Below are 14,391 nucleotides of genomic sequence, written 5' to 3' on the forward strand. Positions count from 1 at the left end.
TTTAATCATTGCTGTACGTGTAATATGATGACATATTGCCTCTATTTATATTTAATGGAGATGTATTACCAGTGTCTCATGCCCTGCTTCCTCTGAGTTGCCCAGTGAGAGTGTGGACAATGAGTAGCTTGTTATGTTATCTTTTATCTTCTAAGCTCGTGTCCTTGTTATTACCTCCTCTATGCTTATTTCCATCTCCTTTGTGATATCTTGATTGCATTTAGTCTTTCCTGACCTTTGATTCAAGTAGATTAAAGCTTTCTTAATTTATTTTTACATGCATCTTTAGCTTTCCTGAGTAACTCTGCTGATGTTTGGCCGTGTGCTTTATTTGAGGGGCACACAATTTGCTGATATAAGTACATCAGCTGCATATTCCTAGCAGGCTTTTCTTTCAGGTCTACTGTTGGGAAAAGGCTGAGAGCTCCATCACAAAGCCAGGCACACTCCGAGCCTGGTTCCAAGCCTGGTTCATCCAGGTCAAAGCCAGCTCTGCTCTTTGGGGCAGCTGTTCTATTTTCCTCCAGGGAAGAACTAGGCGCCTTGTCTACAGTTCAGGATGGGTTAGAGTTCAGAGAAAGAGAAAACCCAGAGCTGCAGTTGAATAGCGTTGCTAATAGAGCTCCTGCTAGCTATCTTTTATGTCTTTTAAATGTGATTTCTGCAGATAGGTTTTTATTTTGGTAACAGGGGATTGAACGATGATTGCGGTGTCCCCTTCCTAGCCTTGCTTTTAGAAATCAATAATGGCTGAAGACTGTCAGTGGCAGTCACGGTGGGTATGGGCATTCACAGAGAGATGGATCTCTTTGTGGTTGTGGGGGCAAAGGATCATTTAGAGAAGGAAGGAGTTCTGTGAACAAGGTAATAACCCTGGGGAAGTGGGAAGGAAGAGTTGATAATTCACTTAAGTTCTCTTAGTTCATCTCTTTCAAAGCCAGTCATTCTTTTTCTGTTCTTATTCAGTAACATCTTGAAATATTTGACATTTGAAAGTACGAATGCAAAACAAATTGGTTTACCTAAATATAAACTACATCCTGTTACCCATGGTACTTATTTCTTAAGTAGTTACATCAATGTAAGTGAACTCATGGTGTTGTGTATGGTATTTTCAGGCTACAGATTCCTTCTAGAGCACCACCATCAGTTTAAATGACTTCGTTCCATATAATGGTCTTGAATACTGTCTGTTACTGATGCAGATGATGTCCTTTACAGTTAATAAAAATAACAATTCAAATAGTCCAGTCACAAAGTCCAAAATGGCTTCTGTGAACAGAAGGGTTGTTAATGCAGGAGTAGGACCTGTAGATAAATGCTGTTATCTCAAAGTATGGCACACTGGGTGAAAAAACTGTGCAGAAAATAGGAAAACCAGAGCACATGTGGGACACAAAAGGAATACACAGGATGGAAGCAGTAGCCACCTTCAAACAATATGTATCTACAGGGAAGCTGTCATCACTGCTCCTCTGCGTGGCTGTGAAATATGGACAATTGCAGTCATTAAATTAAACTCTAATTGTTTCCATACGTACTGTCTCCATGCCTTGGTGTAAACTGAGATTCTGGTGATATATCCTAATAAACAGGACTAGATAGAGAACAGCAATGTGTCAGAGCATTGCTATGCATTGTCCCATGCAAGAAGCCACCGCTGGAGATGTCCAATGCAAGCAACTGCAAGAAATACAGGAAGCCACACAAAATGCAAATGGAATTGCTCACTTGCTTAGCATTTTTCTTTTGGTTCTGATCTAAGAGCAAAGGAAAAGCTGACTCTGGACCTTCCAGAGCTGTTTGGTTTGATATTTCTGGTGTTTGGTTCCCTGTCACCGGTCTCTGAATCTCTAAGATATCTCTTAATCTGTGTGAGGACTGCATCATTTCTGCATGTTTAATACCTGGATAACTTGGCACCTGTTGTAAAACTTGTGGTTGCCAACCCACACGTTGTTTTTGTAGCATATACTTCTGCATAGAATCATAGAATGCTCACTTGTATCATTAGCATCTGCAATTGTTAACCCTTCTAAAAATGGGGAATCAGCCTTTACAGGTGCTCAGAGCTCACCCACCTTTTCCCTGTCTGCAGGTTGGGCAGCAGAGTACACAGAGGGAAAGTTGTTGTCTTCTGTTAACAAGAAAGCAGTAAAGGTAGATTATTTCATCCATTTTATAGGTGGCAAATGTGTGCATGGGCAGGTGTGACTCAGGTCAGCACACTGGATGTTGCCCAAGAGCTGTCATTCTGATCTTGGCTTCGACATCATCTTATCTCGATCAGCAGCTTGTTCTAGGATGCCTGTCACAGGAAGGAGCTTCCTTGTGCCACCAGGTCTCTATGCTTCTTGGCAACTTGTTTTGGGCACCATAAAATGGTGGTAATACTTCCCACTTCTCCTTCCTCTGGTTGTTATCTGAAGGGCCTGTGTATTCTGCCTTTTGCTGTCAGCAATAATTAAAGCAGATCTCCAAATAACCGCAACTCACAACTGTGGTTTGAACAAAGATCTCAGCTGAAAAGTCCAAATGAACTTTCTATTTGTGAGAAGAGTTATCCCCAATCTATGAACGTTATGTACTTCAAACATTCTTTATTCCTCATGGCCATATTAATACCCAGGGAATGGTCACAAACACCATCCTGAGCTGCAGGGGAGCATCTCCCGATTGCAGAGCTGAAGACGACTCCTTTTTTTCCCCAACCATTTGCAGAAAGCAAAACAGGTTCTGTTGACTCTTTCAGCAACAAACTGTCTGCCCCTGGGCAGAGAGCAAACATGGAACATTTCAGCCCCACAGGAATTGGAGAAAATGAAGAGCAACTGACTTAGGAGGGCTGTAATCACAGTTGTGCTTCAGCTTGAGCTGCCACGATCACTGTCGCTGCAATCTGCACAGCATCAGCTATTGCTGCGAAGGCGTGAGGGCTGTGGTGTGCTTCATCTCTGTAAGCAAAATTAGGCATGAAGCCAACACAAAAAGGGAGATGAAGACACAGCAGCTTTCCACTAAGTACCAGTTTGGCTTTTGACCTCGCTGCTGTGCAACAGGTGAGGGCTGGGAACCTCCAGGCTGTGGGGACGGAGATGGGCACAGCTCTGCCATCATTTGTTTGTGTGACAAATGCGTCAATAACGTGGAAAATGTTATTTATTATTTAAAGCTGCAGCAAGCTGTTTGACAGAGATTCAAAGCGCTGAACGAGTCTCGGTAGGTTTGCAAAGTCACTGCCATTTGCCTTTTAGGCTTGGGTGGAATGCAATTCAGAGAAGTGCCAGCATTTGTCTATGTGATTCACAGTGGGACTGGGATGAGAGACAGGGAACGGTGTCTGCCTCTGTGAAAACAGCAACAGAGGAAGTTATTGGTATTGTTCCCAGGCTCTTGTGATGTTCGCATTGGAACAAGAAGTGATACTTAGTCCATTTCTAGATAGAATTATGAATCATGGTCCTCTGGGACCCTTGGCTCGTACACCTATGAAATCTGGATTGGTGCAGGCTGGAACATAAGCTTGCTTGTAATACTTTCCTTGTTTTTTTTTCCTGCAGTCTAAAGAGAAGGTCTTACCTGCATGTAAAATTCTCAGTGTTATAAATAATTTCTTCTTTTCTTTTCGAGAGCGACTTTAAGAAATGGAAATGTTTGCTTCCATCTTACTTTGTTTTCTGTTGACTTAATTTGATCGCTGCCCAGATGAAAAAGAATAGTAGCTCATATATTGCAACGTATTTACTTAGAACGTGTGTGACATCAGCTGGCTGTTACTGTCTCAGGAAAAGTCAACGTGATGTCATGGAGTCACTTTACTTTGAATGAATTAAAGATGAAATATGGCTCTTCTGTACGCTGTTACTCAAAACGGAGCATCCATGATGTTAATACGGCTGACTTTATTTTGTATGAGTTTAGAAGTGTTTCAGGTTTCGTTGCAATAGTGACCTGCTATCTAATCAATGGCAGACAGTATACAAGTCAGAACAGGATCTTAGAGAGAGATTAATCACTGAAAGCTTTATAATTTTAATTTATATTTGCTGTTTCCCCTGTTTTTTGCAGACTTGGCATTTCTCAATGCAGCCGTTGACTGTTTCTGTGACTGATTCATGGAAGAGTATAAATTACCAGGTCAGTACATCTGCACTTATGCTAATAATAGGGGGGAGTTTGCATAGGTGACTTCAGTGCCTTAAAACCTAAGATAAATATAAATTCATGACAATTAGTCCAATCCTTTTATAGGTACAACCATTTGGTACTGTGCAGAGTGCTTAGTATTTCTGTTTGTCTGGCTGTTAATTACCAGGTAATGAAATTATCCCTTAGCTGAAATACCAGTTGTATTGGCTGCTTCTGATTGCTCAGGTGACATCTAGATACCATCCAAGCCAATGCAAAATTCATGCCTGACTCAGTACGCTTATTTGTGGTTCAGTGTATATGAAGCTAGAGATTGCAAAAGGCCTCAGCCCTATGTCACCAGTAGGCATAAGGGGATGCAAAATGACCCTCTGCTTTTCTTTGGCTGCTCTTGGCTCCTGTTTCTTCAGTAAAACACAAGTCTTTTGCTGGATGCCACGGGGTACCTAAAGGCATGGTGTGAAGAGCAGGTTCTCAGGAGGATGGGGAGGAGTTCTCTTGGGTTAATTTTGTCATGCCAGGTTAATTGGGGAACAAACTTCTCAAGCTTCGCTTGAAATAACTGCATAAGACCGAGGAGTTCTTTACAGATATAAACTACCAGGTGCCCCAAGTACTTCCTTGTCCCATTCAAACATGGATTTTGAGATATCTCACCTTGGGTTCGTTGTTTGTGTAGCTCGAAGTTCGTTCTCTTGTCAGGAGGAGCTTTGCTTTCAGCTATTGAGCAGCGTAACAAGCTCACAACAAAATGAAAGAATTTAATTCTGATTAGTTCTGTTTTCCCTTAAGGAAAGTTATTCTTTAATTTTTTTTTTCTTTTCCCTGATATGTAGTATTTTAGTTCTGGTGTTCTTTATTATACTGGTGACCATCTGGTACTTCGTACATGCTTTCCTGGTGCTGAATATTGACTTCTGTAATGATTCCCCAGCAACCTGGCTCTAATTACAAGGATTTTGTTGCTGTTTTTAAAGCAGATTAAATACCACTTTTTTTTTGTCACGTTGGCACTGATCGTGTGCTTTTTCCTCCACAAAGAGGGAACACACCTAAATTTAAATGTGGATTTTGACTGGAAAGACACAGAATCACAGAATTATCAAGGTTGGAAAAGACCTACTAGATCATCTAGTCCAACCATTAATGGCAGTTCTACCACATGAAATTTTTCCATGTTTTCCAAGAAAAAAAGTAATGCATGCTGTGGAGACTGACTTCACGTGCTGAGCAGGCACCTAATTTGCTTGAGTAAGAACCATCTGCCCCCAAGAGCCTGATGTTATTTCATCATTCCTACATCAATACTGAAGTTTAATGTCAATATTAGGATGAAGTGTCTGTAAGGGTTTGGAAAATAAGAGTCAGAGAGATCAAGTATTTTATTTACGCACAGTGAATTTTTAAAGCCTCCCCCATGTTTAGATTGAAAATGCTTATTACCAAACAATTTAGCTTCAGGAGTCTTCCTCTAATGCAAGATTCATTAGGTAACTGCAATGGTCTGATTGAAACATGTGGGAAGTCAGCATTACCCTCACCTGTAACACAGGCAGCTCTATTTAAGAGGTCTCTGCTATTCTGGAGCTCCTCTGTTATAAGAAACAGTGATCTCAAACTCTGTGTCATGGTCTTGAGATGCTAGGTTACTTTCTGTCACAAATGAATCCAACCATTCGGTCAATATCTTTTTCACCACTTCAGTCTAAAAGGCTTCAAAGACCGACTTCAGCAGCTCTTTTTCTTTTAACTTAGGAAGGATTTGTTGCTGCTGTAAGCGTTGCTGGCTCATTCCTTAGCGCAGATACCTTCAGAGCACACGTGTGGGCTGTAAACACACCACTTGTGCTCTTTTCTGCCAACGCTGTTCATCGGCATATAGAGAAACAGTTTGTGATTAATCAGACTGTTCATTACAGCTATTTATTGTACCTGGGAGCACCACATAGGTGTTTATTGGAGGTGGCACGAACATTTTGTGGCCAGGATCCCTGTCCGAGGGCTGGGATATAATCATACGACTGCTAACATTTCCATGTTGCCAGGATGCTGCCAGTCAATATTAATGGGTTACTTTTTATTCATTTAGCTGGTGTTTTTGCAAGATGCCTAAAAAAAAACAACCCACAACAACAAAAAGATCATATCTGTATGTTGTTTTTTAATTTATTTTCACCTTTTTGTCTCCTTTGGAGACCCCCAGTGTATCAGCACTTTGTTTACCACAAATTAAACCTTAGCTGATTGTTTACCAGACTGAAGACCCTTGTGCATTACTCCAGCACTTTCCCTTTTTTTAATAATCACAACCTGGGATTCATTTGCAAGAGGCCCTAATCTGCATGAGAATTATACAATTAACTTTTGATTAACCGCCTAGTTCTTCTCGAAACCGCGGTGTATAGGATACTCTGCATTTAAATAATTTGCCTTAAATTGGGAGCAGGCCTTTCATTAAACTGGCGAGTTTGACTAAACAACAACATTTGGAGATAATCAGGGTCAAAACAATAGGCAAGGCGGCAAGGCTAGAATGTCATCTTTAAATATAACAGCTGAGATAAAGGCACCCAGATTGTGCCTTATCAAAACACAAAAAATCAAAGCTCTCTCTTGTCTGTGGCAAAATACTAGGCCCTAGTGTTTAGGGCGACCATTGTTTGGGCCTATAAGAGTGGCAGGATTTGCATTCAGAGAGTCGGTTCTAACACACATTACATCACGTAGGGTACTTATCTCGGAGTCTGACAATAATTATCGGGAAGAATATACTCAGAATGACTTTTTTGTGATTTTTATGCATCCCCAACACAAGGAAGAGGAGATAACAGCATTATGAAAAAGGGGAGAGTCTCAAAAGGCTCTCCCTGGAGCTGCGTTCTTCGATTAAATTTGCTATGCCACTCTGGTGTGCTGAACAAGTGGAAAGAAAGACTATGAGGCTTTTATATAGGGTAATAATAGCCCTGAACACAGCCCTTACCAAAAGATAAGATCCATTGTCAAAACAAACAAAAGAAGCTGTATTAAACACCACTTGAAGAATATATATGAGCAAAGTTTTCAATCCTTGGTTTTTATACCTTGAACCTGGTTCGGTCATGTGGCCCTGTTCTAACCAGACCCCTCTGCAAGCACAGAGGGATTCCTGGCTTCTCTTCTGCTTGTTCTGCACTGTGCTTTCATGCAGGGGGGTGTAGCTGTTGTTTCAGGTGAAACAGAAGAGACTGAAGCAGTAATAGCCCATGTTGTGCATCTGCCCTGACTTTTTAGTTACTGAAGCCCAGAAGCCAGACTTTGCTCCCGTGATGCTTTTGCTGAAGGATGCAGTAATCGTTTTCATTACTCATTTTTCCAAAGCTGACTGTGTCCTTGCATCAGAGCTCGGCTTTAGCTCTCCACGAGGCAGCTGAGCATGGCATGCACGTGGTCACTAATGCTCGACCCAGCTGGCTTCCAGAGCAAGTGTGGAAATTCCCAGCAGTGCCCTCTGGCACCAGATCAGCCTCTCCCCTTCTCCTGTTCTTCCCAGACAGCTTTGTTCACCCACCTGCCTGCTGCTGGCTTTGATTTGTGATGGCAGTGTGGGTGTCCATCTCTCTAATGGGTGTAGAGTTGACCTGCAAGTTTGGTGATCCAGATGCAGTCCCTCCCCAAATGCACGAAGGTGAGGATTATTGTTGCCACATAAAGGAAATGGACTTTGGTTTGCAAATCTGCGCTGGGAAAAGTCAGTACAACGTGGTATATACCATAAATCTGTTTTTCTTTCTTCATGGTTGTCATTACTGGATTAAGAATAGACATTTGGCAGGAAGAATTGCTTACCATGGAACAAATGTATGGGTAAATGATGTGCTAATTAGAGCAGGGCTGAATTTGGCTATGGCCAGACACTGGAGAAAGACAAAGCTGTTTAAAATAACAAATACAATGGGTGTTACTTCCACTTAGGAACAAAGGGTACGTCTGCCTTTCCCTCTGTGGGGTGCTGAGCAGTTCTCTCTTTAATCATAGCCTATTATCTGCATTGTGCTACTGTCCATCTTGCTTCTGCTCACCAGCCTCCACTATAGAACTGCAGAACCACAGAACATCCTGAGCTGGAAGGGATGCACCAGGACCATTGGGTCCAACTTCTGGCTCCAGACAGAACATCCTCAAATCCAGACCCAGTGTCTGGGAACATTGTCCAAAGAGGCAGAGTTGGCCAAACAGAGCTGCCCAGCTGCGGTTCTGGTGCAGAAGGACACCTACTGGCTAGGGGTAAGCTGTGTCCCATACCCATAATGTTTTGGGGAGCAGGTGATCAGGGAGAACTGGGAAAGTGTGAGGGGGAGTGTGGGGATGTGGCTTGGGACAGGGAAGTGGATTCTGGGTTCGTTATGCCAGGAGGTTGAGAAGTTCAGCCTTGACAAAGCTTTGGTGGTTTAGATAAGCATCTTTATACAAGTATAACCCTTTCAAGTCTTTATTTCAACTTTTTTTTTTTTTTCCTCTTAATCTTTCAAGGTTTTTCTCCTCACTCTTTTTCCTAAGCTCTTCCTGCTTTCAAGGGACCCCTTTCTTCTCCTAAATCGAATCCAGGTGCTCGCTTCTGTTCCTTTCTTTCTTGTTTTACTCTTCCCCCCTACCCAGCAGACTGCGTACCTTTTTGTTACTGCAGCATGAAGCCACCTGTGGTGTTCTAGTCCTTATGAAGTGCTGTATGCCAGTGACAGAGCATGTCTCATGATGCACAAGCAATCCCAGGCACCAAGGAGTTGAGGTGAGTCCCCCAGATCATGTCATTTGGCTTAAGAATAAGACTGTAAAAAGGAAAATGTCATTGGCGTCCCTGTATTTTTTTTCTGTTGATGGTCTATTTTTTTCTTCTTCTTCTTAATCTTATGGGTACTTAAAAAAAAGAAAGGAATCTGAGATGTACAGAGGCACAGCTTTGTGAATAACACAAAGTATCATGGGGCTTGTGATTAAATCTGTATATAACATTTGAATGGAGCAACAGAAGATACTTTATTTCTTAAGTAAATCAAAGAGCTTTGATATGGAACAAACTGCAAGCGTGAATTTATGGGCTGCTCTCCTCCAACATCAGACCCACCCCAGGGCATACAAGCAACCAGCCCTACTGCAACACAGTACAAGGGCTCCTTAGCACATAGGCTCGGTGTCTGGCTTTTAGCTTCTGCTGCTGGGAGCCCGACAGCACTGCTGGGTGCCTGCAAAGTCAGAACAAGGAAATCCTCGCCCCTGTCTGTGCAGGACTGAAGGGGATGAGCCCTGGGGGTAGTGGAGACCAAATGCATATTGGCAGAAGGCAATTAAGCCTGAAAGTGGATTTATTTCTTTATTTAGATCTCCTGAAACCAACCTGCCCGAAGTTGTTTTACTGCCTCCTCCCTGTCCCTGTGGTAAAGGCCCACCTGAAAGAAAAGCCGGAAAGTCCAATTCTGCTGAAACTTCTCTACTCAAGGTATGAGAGTTCAGAGCACCAGTGTGGTCAGATTATTTATCTCTATCTAGCAAATGTCACCATTGTGCTTCTTCATCTGAATCAAACAGATCACAGGGGCAGGCTGGAGTCCCTGTGCCCAGATGTGAGTCCTAATCAGTTAGCATTCGGCAACGTGGGATGCACTCTTTGCTTTAATAAGAAATATGACAAGTCATGGAATCATAGAATCATGGAATGACTTGAGTTGGAATGGCACTGCCATTCCGTTAGGCACTGGAATGGTTGCCCAGGGAGGTGGTGGAGTTGCCGTCCCTCGCAGTGTTCAAGAGCTGTCTGGATGAGGAGCTATAAGATGTGGTTTAGTGGCTTGTGGTAGCAATGGTAATGGGAGGATGGTTGGACAGATGATCTTATAGGTCCTTTCCAACCTTATGATTCTATGACCTTCAGCCCCTGCTGTGGCTTGAATGCCAGCTCAGGCTCCCAGAGCCCATCTCTGGCCTTGGTACCTCCATTGATTGGGTAGCACAGCTCTCTGGGAGCAGTGCCAGGTCATCTCCATCCTCTGGGATCAGTTGGATCATCCTAGATGGATTTACATCAAAATAAATGAGCCAGTTGAGGTTGAGTAAGGCTTTAATTTGTCTGATCTACAATAAATACCTTTGCAGGAATGATATGGAGAACCTGCCATTAGTGCCTTCATGGGGGGAATCTGCCCACTGTGAGCACTGAGTGCTCACTGTTGAACTCAGCCAGAGCAACTTTCATTGCTCCTCAAACAGCTTCAGGACCTGGCAGACAGCAGCGCATGCTTTTTCTATTTGAAGACAATGCCCTTGTTTATTCCAGAGCCTAAATTAAAAAGGGAAACAAAACAAAAAAAGCACGAAAGAAGTTAAAAAAAACACCAATGTCTTGCACAGGAAGGAGATGCTCACTTATTTTCTGACAGAGTGAGGAAGCCTTTGGGGGATCTTGAAAGCGTCTACAGCCAGAAGGCATGTGTGAGCTGCAGCAGGCCGTGCGGCGGGAGGAGAGCCATGTCGCTTCTCCACATGACAGAGTCTGGCAGTCGAAGTCAGTAACTGTTATGTTGAAAAAACTGTTGTAGCAAGGAGGAAAAGAAGCAGAAAACCTGGGAGGGACCGCAGTGTCTGTGAGTTTTAGAAGAAATTCGAGTTTTCTGCTGGTTCATTCTTTGTTAATAGCATGAATTAATAGCGTGAATCTGTGGAAGGAGCTTGTACTAGGTCAAATCAGGAGTCCAATTTTGGCTGCTTTAAGTTAGAATTTTCATGGAGATGTTCATGAATAGGTGTCAAAAGAGAGAGTGGAAGGCAAGGCTCAATGAAAGAGACAAAATGTGACCAGAGAGGTAGTTCTGAGAGTCATTTGTGTAAAAATGGACGTTGCACTGTTGTTGTAGGATGGCTGCTCGGCCACCAACCTCAATGTCAGGAGAAGTCAGTGTCCATTGTGGGACATTCAGCACTCAGATGAAGAGGGCAAAAGAGGAAAGTGATAGATGGGGGTTGAAAGAAAGATGAAAACTGGAGACAAAAAAGGTCTTCTCTCATATGTGTGGCAGAATAGACCTGACTTGAGATGTTCTGGGCAGTGTTTCAGAGTAACCAGCAGCAAATGTACTGTACAGTTGTATTAGTGTGAATAAAAGCTTAGAACTGTTATTCTGGGTGAATTAGACGGCCTCCAGAGGTACCCCCCAACCTCAGTTCTTGCATGGTGGCATTGCAGGGCTCAGTAAGTGTGTGATAAAGCTATTTGAAAGGCTAAGCGGATTCCAAGGATTACTCATATAGGTATTTTTTTCTTCTCTTTGTATTTTTAAGGAAAGCTAAACTTAAGTGCAAGGGAAAGGTCGTAGCTGTACTATATCACATGTTGGTGTGTTCAGGAAAGGTTCTTCAATGTGCTGTCAGAAGAAAATCTGTGTCAGTTAGGAACTGGTAAAGGGCCGGTGCTTATGGTGGAGATGCTGCCAGTGTGAACAGGCAATAGCAGATATGATAATAAATGTTTTTAAGGTGTCTGTTTTGAACTACTTCCAGTCTGGCAGAAGGGAAAAGCAAACAAGCCAATGTATTTGCTACCAAGCTGAAGTTATTGGTGAAGAGTTGAAATCACAGTGCTCATTTCCTTTTACATCAGCTCTCATTTTTAGGCTTCCCATGTCAGAAGGGCCTCACTGTCCTCTGGTGCCGAGTGAAAACCTCATAGCTAAATGTCAGTTCTGGTTGAGTAGGGTTTTTCCTGTTTTATCGCATTATTTTTGCTATCAGTTAGGGGAAATGGACACTTGATTCATCTTCTCACATACATTGATTCAATCTTCCTGTTAAATTAGAGCTGGAGAAGGCTATTTGCCTCCATTCACATTTACAATAAGATAATATAATCTGATAGCTGCTCTCCCAGCCCATTATGGAAGAAGGATAAAATAGTTTTGTTTCTGTAGGTAAAGATCTATTGACTTACCCTCCTTCAGCTGCATTTATAGCAGCTGCTGTCCTCACTTCCATACGTCTTAATAGCGTTCCGCCCAGGCAAACTATCGATGAGAATCCCTCTGAAGAGCAGAGATAAAGGTGTGGGTAATGCCTTTCTCTGCACAAAGAATCTAGCATTTTTCCCCTAACTTCTATCAACTGCATTGAGAATCGTGCAAAACAAGCACTATTTCTGCTATTCCTGACAGGAATTTCTTTGCAAACTTGCCTCTCCAATTTGGCCTTGTGGGCAATCAGGAGTAAACTCATTCTGCATGAGCAAAGCCAGGGCACAGAAATAAAGTGGCATCCATCCCTGCCCTCCTATGACAGCTGATGGACCAATAATTAACATGCCAAGTGGCAGAGGAGATATCCACAGTGAATAATACTTTAATAAATGTTGCCCCACACTTGCCTGTGCTTGCAATGTAGTGGCATTAATCCATATCCCATTTATTTCAGTGCATGTTCAGGTTTTAAACCTGAACCTTTTAAAGACAGGGGAGGTTTAGGAGGAAGTTTTTCCCCCAGAGGGTGGTGACGCACTGTTCACAGGTTGCCCAAGGAGGCTGTGGATGCCCCATCCCTGTAGGCATTCAAGGCCAGGCTGGATGTGGCTCTGGGCAGCCTGGGCTGCTGGTTGGTGACCCTGCACACAGCAGGGGGTTGGAACTGGATGAGCACTGTGGGCCTTTCAACCCAGGCCATTCTGTGATGTTTCTTGTACAGAATAAAGTGTATCAAACAATATTAGAACTATATAATTTACCAAGGAAAAAAAAAAAAGAAGTACTGTGTGTCATAATGCACTTTTCCTAACAGAAGAAGAAAACAATTTAACATAGCGTGTTAAAAAACAAAACACACCCACACCACGATTCTAATTGTTCTTGTCATGGAAAAGGTATGACTGAATTAAATTAATACATGAGAGACTCGTTTCATTCCGCGGTAACCACCGCTGTTCTTTGAAAGGCTGTTCTTTTTTTTTTTTATTCTTTCTTTTTTTTTATTCTTTTTTTTTTCTTAAAGAGTTCCTTATCTGAAAAGGTTTGCCGCGTCTTCATGCAAGAAGTTGTCATGCTTTAGAAAAATCACAAGCTGCAAAAAGTCAGGATTGTCAGTTCAGAAGGCGCTGCTTGTTCCACTGGGTAAAACGGAGAAAGCATTGCTGGCAAATGATCTTTAGGAAGAAAAAAAAAACAACAAACCCAGGATGGAAACAGCAGCAGAATGAAGATAAAAAGGCTTGCAGGCTTTATTCTCACTGAAGGTTGGCAACGGGAAATCTGTTGGAGTAGAAGAAGAATATCTGATAGGTCATCTGTTGTGTAATGAAGAATAGAAGACAGGAGACAAGCTAGGAGAAGCAAGGTGATTCCAAACCTCCGAGGAATGTGAGATCTTATGAGAGAAACATGAAAGCAATACCTTTATAAACTGACCAAATTTAATTTACTATCAGTGAGCTTTGTAAGACTGTAGGCTGACAAAATCCATTTATAATGTTTTGGGTAAGACTGAAGTCATACATTTTTCTCTTGTGGAATCATTTTATTATGCATTCATTTCTTTTTTGAGCAGGCCTTCTGATTAAAAATTACCACTAAGATGTCAAATATTTCCTTGTCCTCCGCTATCTGGGCTCGGTTACCCAATAACTTATTCTGACTATCCATCTTCTTTAATCACAATAAAACGTGTTTTCAAAGGGCGAACAAAAGCAGATAAATATGCTGTCATATAATATGCACAGTTCTCAGGGACGCGTCCACATTGTTCTGTTCCTTGAGAGGCACTGCAGTTGTCAGTATGTTTTGCTGCAGTGTTTTAAATGCTCAGCCTCACCATCAATGAGCGTCACAAGAAGAGGTGCTCTGGTTGCTTTCTGTCTAATCTGTGACACATCCCGAGACGTGAATACTGGATTCTTTCTGTGTGGAGGAGGTTCGGAGTGGATGCGTTAGCAGCTGATTTGCATTGCTCTGCTGGAATGCTTGAGACAGTGAAATCCCCAAGCCAGGCTGTGGAAGAGATAGGGGTGGTTGTGGTGTTTATTTAGGGGAAGGAAGAGCTGACTGAGTCCTGCCAGCTGCTCCACTTCATAGTTGTAGACTTAGAATTCCTTGGTGGGACCTCTCTGGTCTTCCATGTTACAGAAAGGTGTTGGAGAGCTTGGTGCTCCCATGGAGCTCAGTGTTTCTCCATGGGAAAAATGGGTGAAGAAAGCTGGTAATTGGAACAGGTTGCTTAAGGAGGCTGTGGATGCCA

The 14,391-nt window shown here is 42.5% G+C and overlaps 1 long non-coding RNA gene across 1 annotated transcript; it reads left to right on the forward strand.

The window, feature by feature from the left end:
* The first annotated feature begins 8,112 nt into the window (after positions 1–8,112).
* LOC107316235 lies at positions 8,113–9,828 on the forward strand. The gene is made up of 3 exons (XR_001556248.2): positions 8,113–8,415; positions 8,816–8,917; positions 9,508–9,828. It is a non-coding gene; the product is annotated as an uncharacterized LOC107316235 (long non-coding RNA).
* Positions 9,829–14,391: the final 4,563 nt, after the last annotated feature.

Source organism: Coturnix japonica, chromosome 6, assembly GCF_001577835.2.
Source record: "Coturnix japonica isolate 7356 chromosome 6, Coturnix japonica 2.1, whole genome shotgun sequence".
NCBI lineage: Eukaryota > Metazoa > Chordata > Aves > Galliformes > Phasianidae > Coturnix > Coturnix japonica.